Raw genomic sequence first — 11,858 nt, 5'->3', positions numbered from 1 at the left:
TTATAAAGTCAAAACTAAAAATAAAATGAAGGCTAGTTAAAATAATTTAGAATTTTAAAAAATTAATAAAAAATGAGTTTTTATGAACAAAAGATCTTGTTTACTTAAAATATTACCAAACTAAAAAATGTACTAATTATTAAAATTTTAAAACAAAACTTATTCCAATTCCTATTTCAATTGTTGCAACCAAACATACAATATGCATTTTTTGACTCCTCTTCTAGATTAACCAAATAGATCTAAATGATATTCTAGAATTTTTTTTAAGAATGCACTATACCAGAAGAGAGGTTATTTCAATATAGATGAATGCCATATTCAACAATTCTTGTAGCCAAACGGGCCCATTAGGAATAGAAAATTTGGAATTTATCAATTAGAATAGGGAATAAAAGTACATATTACCATTTTACCTCTAAAATAGGTTATACCCATTCCAAAAAATAACTATTATTGATATTGTTGCAACCAAACATAGAATATGCATTTTTCGACTCCTCTTAAAGATCAACCAAACAGATCCAAATGATATTCCAGAACTAATTTTAAGAATGCACAATACAAGAAGAGAAGTTATTCTAGTATAGATAAATGCCACATTTAGCAATTCTTGCAGCCAAATGGGCCAAATAGGAATAATAAATTTGGAATACATTTTAAAATAGGAATAAAAAATTTATAATTCATCAATTAGAATAGGGGAGAGGACCTAGTACTTAAATGGGTTCCAATGGTTGTGATAGAAATTGTTTACTTTATACCTACACTTGCTGATTTAATGTCCAATTTTTTTGACAACATTGCACCAATACTTGTGACTTTAAAGTTGTTAGTACAATGATGATTATGAAAAAATGAATGAAAATGTACCTTTTGATCTAAAAAGTAACCAATGATGTGATGCCACATTAGCTCTTCAACTACGGGTACCTTTTATGCACGACCATTGGTCTCACTGTGTTTGGGGCTATTTTGGACAACTTGGCAAAAAGCATGCTGATGTGGCATCATAACGAGTGACGTGGACTTGAAACCTTAGTTATAAGTAGATGACTCGCCAAATACGCTGCTGTAAAAAATTAGAAGTGATCTAAAATTTTTACATAAGATTTTGATAAATGCATAGTTAAAGTGTTCAAGTACCGGATCCTCTCCCCTAGAAAATAAAAGTACATATTACCATTTTACCTCTACCATAGCGTACACCCACTCAAAAAAAACAAGTGGTTATTGAAATAGCCATTCCTATTCCCAATATACATTCCTATTCTCCATTCAGGTTTTTTTCCGCTCATAAATTTATCCTACTTTTTACAGCGTTTTAATATGAGGCGGTGATTCGAGGCGTTAAAATCTTCAATTGCTTCTCTCTGGTACCGAGCCTATGCCATAGCTGTGGTTCTTGGTCGAACTTGGCTACACACTTCATATATAATTAGCCCGACTGAAGGAATTGTTTTTCCGGAAACATATTCGAAAACGAGGTGGAAGGGATAGAACACTAGCGCTCTGCGTTTTTCAATCGTTGCATGGTCTTCGTTTTGAGTCTCATAGTGGTACGTCTATTATTTACTTCTTTGATTTTAGATTTTTTCTTGTAGGGCTATCTTTTGTGTAATCTTTCTGTTTTCGAAATAAAAATCTGACGGACAAACCCTCATCTCGTATTGATTTATAATTCCCTCGATATGCACCGGATTTGAGGGTAAAACCCTAGGAGTTATTGGTTTATTGGTGCTTTTAAGTGATCCGTTGCTGAGATGAGAGAATTTCCTGTAAACTACCATTTAATGGATATCTAGGGTTTTAAACGTGTTAAACCGTGTTTAGGGAACTGCGACACTCTTAGTTTAGATATCGTGGAATTGTGTATTTTCAATTTGCTGGACTCTTCGGTCAGGTTTGGGGTTTTCAAATGGCTGTTCTTTTTCTATTTATTAAGAAATTCAAGTGAATATTAGCTATTATGCGGGTAATGGTTTTCAACGAGTTGAATCTTTGTTTTAGTTGGAGATATATTATTAGATTCAAGATACTAAAAAGGCTGTCTTAGCTGTGATTTGATATCACGGTGTACTTCAAGAGTGCTGTTAGATCAGATCGAGTAGGTTACCACATAGCAAATACAAAAGAAGACCCCTTGTATACTTTGCACATAGAGAGAGAGAGAGAGAGAGAGAGAGAGAGAGTATATGCTGTGTAGAAACAGCTGTCTGTAAATATATACCTGCACAAAAAGAGTACAAACTCCTGCTGGATCCCTGTAGTCCCCTCGCCTCTCTATTCATGCTACCTAGACTGTATGCCTTTCAATACGCTTCAATACCCTACTTCCTGGATCTGCTGGCTGTATGGATGTGTTACTTGTACTGAAATTGGAATGGGAATGTGTACAGATGCTGATGGCGCATCAAGCTTGAGCAGGACGGATTGATGGTGTGCCAAGCTTGAGCAGGACGGATAACTGCTAATAGTACTGCTGCCACTGGTTCATTTGCTGCCTTTTCATTTCTCTAACCCTCTTACTTAAGCTCTGCCATGAAATTGTTAAACACGAGTTTTCAACAGACATAGCAAAAAGAAAATTGATTCTATCATAATCGATGGATAAGTTTTTGTCTGTAATTTGTTTCATGTGAAGTCCATTATTTCTATTGATACCCTGTGTATATGCAGGATATTTCTCATAATTAGTGAACTTAAAAAGAAGCCATTTCATATGCATTGTGACTTTGGAAACATAGTACTCTATTTGAGTCTGAATTCTGATCTTTGCATGATCATGATGTAACTAAGAGTTTATGAAAGTGTTTGTAATGTGGTCTTGAGAAACTTAATGAAGGAATCATCATTTATTGTGGTTAGGTTTTCCCCCTGGCGAGGAGGGTTTTCCTAGGATAGGGACTTGTGTTATTTATTTTGTGTTTTGCATCTCAATTATGTTATTTTGGTTCAAACATTAGCACTATTAATCCTCTCTTTAGCTTCTTTATTTTTACTAGCATGAAGAAAATTGTATATGTGATATGGTGATTGATATGAGTGATCAAATGATATGAGTTGTGTTATAGTACAAACGAATGGATTACCATCTATTATAGTAGTTCTGATACATTGGTGACTTTCACAATTGATACGAGTGATGACCTTCACAATTGATATGAGTGATGACTAAAATCATGTCACACAAAGAATAGATGATGCTGACATCTCTCTAGAAGATGTAACATGACCACAACATATGAACTTAGAGCCTTTATCTTCATGTTTCAACTAATTTACTTTGGCCTTGACTTTGACACCTTGAGTCTTAATATTTTGAATTGTTCTCAAAGAGTCTCTTGCTTGAGTAAGGGCTTCTCTAGCATTCTGATGAAGGTGATCTTTTTCAATATGGTGTGCAACAACTAGGAGCTCTTTATTTAATTCAAACGCTTGTCTCTTAGCATCCTTGACTTTCTTCCCTCCCAAATGCTATCAATCTCATCCCCAGCATCTTTACTTATTAGTAACTGAAAGAAGAAGTTAGAGCCTTCATCTTTATGCTGTAACTAATTCCCTTTGGAGTAACTAGGAGGTCTTTATTTAATTCAAACACGTGTCTTCTAGCATCCTTTACTTTCTTCCCTTCCAAATGCTACCAATCCCATCCATAGCTTCTTTAATTATTAGTAACTGAAAGAACTTAGAACCTTTATCTTTATGCTATAACTAATTCCCTTTGGCCTTGACTTTGAATCCTTGAATCTAGATGTTTTGAATCTTCCTTTGAGGAATTTCCTGAATCTTCCTAGCATTCTGATTAAGGGGATCTTTTCAAATATATTCTGTAACAATTAGGAACTCTTTATGTAATCTAAACACTCGTCTTCTAGCATTTATGGCTTTTTCCCTTCCCACCATCTAGAAGAGTGTTTTCCATTTCTTCATATTCAGAACCCATAGATCAATTACATTGTACTATTCAATTGTCCAATGATGTAGATTGCATAACAATTCCATCTTCTAACAGATTGACTTTTAGTTCAAAAGCATCCTTCTTCGCTTGCAAAGCCAATGGTTGGTCAGTGTTTGAGATGCCATGTAGTATGTGGTGATAATATGGTAATGTATATGGAAAGACCTTACACACGATCCTCATTTTTTATTAATTTAAAGACATCCCTATTTGCATAAAAATGGTCTAGTCTACTGTAGTTCCTCTTGCCCCCTTGTTGGAAATGTCACCATGTATATTGAACGCCTTGATTGCCATGTTTGTTTCCAACTGTGGGTTCAAAGAGGTTGTGCTTGTATAGCATTTTGTACCAGTAGACCTGCTCTTCCCCGTTGCATTCGATTTTTCTTTCCCTAAGCTTATCTTGTGGTTTTTCTATCATGTTAAAATCATCTCACACAATACATGGTATCTCCTTCGTTTGAAACATCCACTTCCACAATTCCACCATTTCCTTATAATCATTGGGATCATCAACAAAGCATATTCCAATCTCCAACTCATCTTTCAAAATGACCGACACCAGCCTGTTGCAAGGAGAATATCATCACCTAGTCATTGCATTCCTCCATCTGGGCCCTACTAAAACATCACTCCTATTCTCCTTGTTATGCTTTGTGGTAAAGAAATTTGCCTCTAATTGCATCTCAGGTTAACTTCTAATTTAAATTGTACAACTTTCATCTCTTACTGAAGCATAATGCTAATCTTCTTGTTTATGTTGACAAATCTCTTAAAAATGTATTTTTTGTTTAGGGATTCCAATCCCCTGACATTCCAAGAATGAAGGTTCAACTCCATAAGATGCATGGGGTGATATCCATGGGTGTCTTGAAGTTCTTATAGCATCCAGGCAAGTCACCTTTGGTGATCGTCTTCTCACCCCTTTTGGCCTTAGTCTTCCTTATAGCTTTGATATGACTGTAATGATCCTTTTTTTTACATTTGACTAATTTTCATAATAACTGCTAATTAGGGTTATTTATGTTAGGGAATCATTACATATCTAATTATTGAATTATAATCAATATATATGATTATGTGAAAATCACATTACCTTCTCTAATACTAAGGTCATCCTTAGATGGTAGATTTACTATGCGAAGGTCGTGTGAAACAAACTACATGCATTGTCCCTCAATATCTAACCCTTGTATTGGGATAATTTGTCTTGTGCCTGAAATTACTCCTCCTTTACCTTCCACAAACACCCTATCTTAAAATACCTGAGTACAAAGCAAGGGATGGAATTTTTATGTTTGGACAAATATAATTTTAATTCCCTTATAGTTTATAATTCTAAAAAATGTAAATATATATTATGCTTAATACAATTATAAACATATTTATTATTATGATATACATTATTTTCATAATATGCCACAAGATTATTTATTTAATTATCTTTACATGTTTGACTATTTATCATGTTATAAGAGCATTATAAAATCTAATAAATAACAAAAATGCCTTTGCATTTATATCTCTAAAAATGGTAACTATTTCCAATTTCTTATATAGTTTTGATTAAGTAAAAGCAGGTTTTAAAAGGACCCGAAACCTATACAACAGTACAGTTCTGGAAACAAGCAAGAGAAAAGAACTACAGAGAAAAGAAACCAAGACCAAGCAAGAAACAAACCTCAGACAACAAAAAGAGGTCACAGAGGACAGTGTTGGAAAGAACAGCAAAAGTCTAGCAAAGGAATAGCAACCGACCAGCTAAGGAGTATTGATCAGATTCACAGCCTAGTCCACCAGAGAATGCATGGTTTCAGCAGCAACTTTGACCTCGTCTTTCCTATTGGTTTCCTCAATCTTCTTCGAATGGGCCTGGGTACGCATACTTGGTTCTTGAGAATCAACCTCCAAGGGAGAATCCTGGTCTTTACCTACCTCATTCTTCTTCAGGAAGGTAGAAACATTTTCCACCATCTGCTTAAGATGTTTGTCCATGTTGCCCAGTCTGGATTCTAGTTTTGACACCTTCCCCTGGACACTACTAATATCCTTGTCCATAACCCTCTGTTTAGCTTCCAATACAGGAATCTTATGCATCAAATTTTTAACTTCTTCAGCATTTCCTATGACCTCTGAGAGCTTGTCAATATGCTGTCCTAGAGTTCTTTCCCCTCTCGCCATTTTGGAAAATTGTTCCATTTCCTTGTTTAGCAGAAACATTTTATGCTTTAAGATGCCAATGTCCTTCCGAATAGAGCCCGGGTTGCCAAACATACCTTTAGAAAACCCTAACCCACTATTGCCCCCTTCAGATTTAGATCCCTGCTCATCAAAATCAGCATCAGAATCATCTTTGACTTTCTTAGCATTTTTATTGACCTGATACCGCACAGGCTTCCTTTTCCTCTCCAGGCGTTGAGCCAAAGGCTCATCATCAGAATGCATAGGCACTCTCTCATCTAGACAACCCTTACCTTTACCTTTACTGCCTCCCCTGTTTTTGATGTGCTCGCGAACAATTTCTTCAACAAAATCACTTTCTTTCTCCCGGTTAGAATCTGCCTTCTCATTATTCTTCTTCTTTTTCTTATTGTTGCCACCGGAACCAATTTTAGGACTAGTCATACCTCCTTCAGCCTCATCTTGTGGATCAGAGTCATAGCCTTTTTCTTGAATACTCCCTTCAGTATCTTGATCTTCCACTTTAAAATTCCTTGGTTTCTGGATTTTTTTAGATTTGAGCACATTTATGATCAAAACCATAAGCCCTTCATGGCATACATGTTCCCCAGTTGGGTCACGCTGAATGGCTTGAGTAGAAATGACAAGGGATTGCATCAGGTAGGAAGGAAAATTCACCCTAATATTATGTCGAAAATGGTTTGCAAGCACAAAGTGATAACCATACAATTTGGTATATCTACCATCCAAAGTTAAATATTCCATAATGACAAAGAAAATAAACTGCCATGGACGAGACATAGAAGCCGGGTTAAAATAAGAAGTACCTATCTTAACCAGATGGTTTCTTTCCTGTTCGGTCTCAACAAAATCATCAATTGTCTTGTCCGATATCTTCCTTTCCCTGTAGAAATTCATCCTGTCCAAATCCAACCTAGTAGCCCCCGCAATGGTCTCAGCCGTAACCTCCATCCTCTGATTCTCGACCAAAATTGAGCCATCCTTCCAAGATTTTACAAACTGGTGTGTGATAGCAGGATTATTTCCTTTAAGTCTCTCCTTGTAGCTGGTAAAATTGCCACACCTGAGGATATCCCAAACCTCTGGTTCATTCTTCCATTTTGCACAACTAGGCGGTTCAACCCGTTTCCACTTTCCCCCCATAATCTCTGCAACAAACACCCTAAATTGCTCTGACTGAGAAACCCCAAACTCTCTACAAGATGAGGCTCTGGTTTCCTCACACTAGAGGACCCCAATCACCCTGCGATCACCACAACCTAAACATTGATAGAAAGAAGTAACCCATAATCCGTGCGAGCTGCCCACATTGCCAAAAATAATTGCCCACTTCACTACAAAGAGGTAAAAATCATAATTCCCTGACAACGTCATTATTAAAAGATGTTTGTTGGGATTTCTGTTTGTCATGCTTGACAAACTCGCGGCCATCAGCAGGTAAAGTGGCATATGAATCCCATATGATTTTTTGATCATTATAACAGGCCACATTGGAAGCCCAATCGGCTAAGCCATTTGCTTCCCTATAATTATGGGAAATAATGCAATTTTGAAAAGAATTAATAATATCCCCAGCCTTAGATATAATGTTACTAATGTTCCATGATGGTGGGTATATCTTCTTTAAGCAATTTATAATGTTGAGGGAATCACCTTCAATCCAAATATTTACCAGATTCAAGTGTTTGGCATACATAAGACCATAAAGAGCAGCTGAGGCTTCCGCAACATGATTGGTTTGACACCCCAAAGGTATAGCCATACCACCAACAAAATCACCATTAGAATTCCTAATCACCACTCCACAACCAGCAAGGCCCAGGTTCCCTTTCAAGGCCCCATCGAAGTTCAACTTAAACCAATTAGTCGGAGGACAATCCCATCTAGCACTTTCCCTTGGGTTAGGATCCTTTGTATCTAGAATCAGGCTCCTTATATTCCAACTATTCATCACCCCCACATCCCAATCATTAGAAGGTTGCTGTCCCTACTGTCCCTTACCACAAATTTTGATATTTTCATGCAGAAGGACCTTGATTTTATGGAAAACTTGAATAGAGTTGGATTCCACTCCTCTGAAGATCCTATCATTACGTTCTTTCCAGACCCCCCAATTGTAGTATCCCTTCTGGATATTCTACTAAAAATTGAGATATAGACTTGCAAGTTTAAAATCGAACAATAAACTGACACTTGATATAAATTTCAGAACTTAAAACAATTTGTTACCCATAGATTTGCATTCAAAGAAACTCAGAAAAACTTGTTTTATTTCTCCAATAATCAGAAGTACATATTAAATCAGGAGTTAACTCAAATAACTCAAAATGCGCTACTGTATTATACATCAGCAATACAATAATGTGCAACAACTCCAGTAATCCAATCTTATAAACTGAAAATGACAGTCAGATTGGAAATATAAATGAAACCTGTAAGAAGGCTAGGTTTGCGTCCAACCTTCAAACGCTTCTCCAAGGGTTTGCGTCCTAGAAGAAGAAACCAACAACTGTTTCCAGTTCCCAGATTAATATTTGCCTGAATATTATAATCTTCATATATATCCTCTCAAGTGGAGCTTGTTGTACCTTTATTACATTTCCCAATGAGATGCACGCTCATTCAAGCAATGTGGGATAAAACAACCTTTTGTCCTTTAGTCACTTAAGTGAACATAGAACCTTTTTAAAATAGAGTGACATTAAATAAACCTTTAAAGTCACTTGACCAGTAAACCATAAAATCTTCAAGCATTAAAATAATTGACCGAACGAACTCGGATAAGCTTGTGCTATAGCTCGTTGGAAAGCTCTCAGCGAGACGCTTCCAGCCCAACACTGAAGTACTGAAAATACTGAGCTCTGATTACTTACTAAAAATAGTAAGTATCTGGACAACCTGCCAAAACTGCTCCGATGGGTTTGGAACTGGAAATGTCTAGGCCAAATCTCGAACTGAACCCCATACAGAACCTTTTCGCCCCTAAAACCTAGGCGAAGTGAGCTGGCCACAAAGAATTATAATGTCCCAGAAAAAGGGGACATTACAAAGCCTCCCCTCTCAAAGATTGCTTGCCCTCAAGCAATCCGCTCATACCTGAAGAAACCAAATGCCAGGATCCCATACTCGCCTTGAGAATGCGATTTTACTCCTCAGCCACTGTACCCTAGCATGCATCATCCCGAACTCAAAATGGTGAAACAGTACAATAGGAATCAATGTGCCCGATAACTGAATGCCAGGATCCCAAGTCTTACCATAAAGGGACACCAATGGCCATGTGCTACTGCCCCGAGTACCCCACTTCCCTTAGTCAGAATGAATGCCCCACTCCATGAGTGCCCTTGCGAATCTCTACTGATAAGTGATGATGGGAGCTCGACAAGATACCAATATCCACTCCAAGATGATAATATGCATAGGGATGCTCCCCCTGGATCCCAAATGAGAACTCGTGCACTGATTGAGATACCACTGACTAGCACCTGTAGTATATGCACCACTATATCGATGTACCACTCCGGCAATATCCGTACCGATGCCAATGGTCAATCCAACCGATCTGACTCCACCACTATATCAACCTGGTGGAAATTGAGTAAGCCTAATCTCTGGAATTCTGATGTGTCAGAAGGTTGAAACACACAAATCATAGTCATAGCATAATCCACTAGAACACCTGGATTCTCAACCAACCAATACATTGTGTCAAACCTGTCGCCACTTGGATCCCAAAACAATCGAACCCCACATCCATTCACCATATAGAGGTAAAAATACTTGGTAGTGACTATAACACAACATCCGTCTACAACTCCCGCTAAACTCCCATGGATGTGATAACTAACCAAACCATCATGCCCACTGGCACCATAGTCGTCCTGTAACCATGTACCCATAAGAGAACTTTGTGACATAGAAGTAGCAAACCATGTTGGATACATATCAACATGATGTAAAATTGATGGCTTTCCCTGCAAGTAATCCCCCATAAACAGCTGAGTTGGATGCTTGTATCCGCTAATCCCACCTTCCGAAGATGGTGAATACTCATCCCACAAAGGATGATATAATTCTGGAACCAACCCAAACCAATGCATCATCAAGTCCTTCGTGCGTGGGTCAAAAGAAAAATGATGAGCATTCCTCATTGTGTATTCGTGGTAAAATGCTCCAACCTCTGTCAATGGCTCATCACTAAAAACACTTGAATCAAGCAGCTGATCCCTTTGACTCTGAAAATCAACAAGCTGGTATCCAAAATCGGCTGCATGGAATGAAGTGACAGATTTGCTTCCAGGAGATGGAAACAGATCAACATGAGAGCTATACTCCCATCCGGGTGACACTCTGCGAATGCCCTGTGTGGATGACGGAGTAGTGTCGTGCACTACCACACAACTCTCAGGAGAATCCACTATTGTGACACAAGAGCTACCAGTAAATTGTCCTATATCAACTGTCACGACACTAACCTTAGGAGAACTCAATACAACTAGTGGTTCTCTACTGTTCTCCATCAAGGTACTCTTCCCAGCTGAAACCTGTGTAACTATATCTGTGATAGATGTAACCACATCCCCACTACAACCTGTGGATATAAGATCCTCATCAACTGCCTCTGTATGTAACTGTACTATATCTGCAGCTGGTGGAGACTGTGCCAAACTCAATTCCTCTGTAAGCTTCTCAATCTATAATTGTGACTCTTGAAGGGCTAACCGGGCACTTTGCAAAGAGTTCGTAGTCACCTCAAGCTCATGAGTGAGCTTATCAACCTTCTCCTCTTTTCCCTGCAATGCAACATAACAAATGCGATCCCACTTGAGAAGAAAATCTCTATCTGCAAGTAGTTGTAGGTAATTTTGTTTCATTATTCCAATCGCCTCTCGAAGTGCATGTATCTCTGCAAGGGAAAAAACACTATCACCATGCTCATTTGTCAAAGGAGTACCCCAACCATAGATGGCCAACATTTGACGAGCAACATCAAAATGCTTAACGGTTGTGGCAACCATCCTGTCATTAACCTTCAATTGACTTGCTAAATGATGATCCCCTTGAGATAAAACATATCCGCACAAATCTTCCCATTTGTCATCCGTGCTGTGATATGAGGCTGAATCAAAGTCACTCTCCATATGATCAGCAGCATCGTGTATGCTATCCTCTAGGCACACCTCAATATCTAGGGTTCTATTGCTATGCACCTCATAGGATGGCTCAACTGGCAGGGTAGAAGCTGTTGATAAAACAGTATCTTCACGCACTTCCACTTCCAAAGTGACTGCGTGTCCATCCACATCATGATCTTGGGATTCATTGTCATCAAATGAATTTTTTGATTCGTTTTCTAAAGTCTGATTTTTGCCCTCCATAAGGTCAGCTGTATCATGGTCACCAACTGCTGGGAATTCATCATAGATGCTTCTAGATACTATAGAGGCCTCTTGTTCCTCTTTCTCTTTGTTCTGTGATGGAGTCCTCTTAATCATGGAAACCATACATCGTGCCACTTTCTCTAGTTTTGCAGGGTCTGAAATCAATGCATCCATCCTTTTCTGATTTTCATCCAACCTTTTCAAACTTTGTTTAAGCTTCCCCATATTCTGGTCCCACTGCTTCTAGGTACTTGAAGTAAACATGATTATCTAACTGATTCAATGTCTAGCTCACTGTAATAAACTGAGATTAA

The 11,858-nt window shown here is 37.9% G+C and overlaps 1 protein-coding gene across 11 annotated transcripts in view; it reads left to right on the top strand.

Annotated features, from left to right (window-relative positions):
- Positions 1-1,265: 1,265 nt before the first annotated feature.
- LOC149550839 (uncharacterized) overlaps positions 1,266-11,858 on the top strand; it is a 30,857-nt gene continuing 20,264 nt past the window's right edge. Inside the window, exons 1-2 of one of the 11 annotated variants that reach the window (XM_089786415.1) lie at positions 1,470-1,559; positions 2,400-2,491. The gene's annotated coding sequence lies outside the window, so the exon portion shown is untranslated. Of the gene's footprint in view, positions 1,560-2,399; positions 2,492-11,858 lie in introns of all 11 variants that reach the window. The other 10 variants (XM_089786411.1, XM_089786413.1, XM_089786418.1 and 7 more) reach the window with 10 other exon arrangements.

This window comes from Cupressus sempervirens, chromosome 6 (genome assembly GCF_028749045.1).
Source record: "Cupressus sempervirens isolate cs-2001-9-10 chromosome 6, ASM2874904v1, whole genome shotgun sequence".
NCBI classification, from domain to species: domain Eukaryota; kingdom Viridiplantae; phylum Streptophyta; class Pinopsida; order Cupressales; family Cupressaceae; genus Cupressus; species Cupressus sempervirens.
Note: the sequence above shows the minus strand (reverse complement) of the source record. Positions and strands in the feature narration are given on the sequence as shown.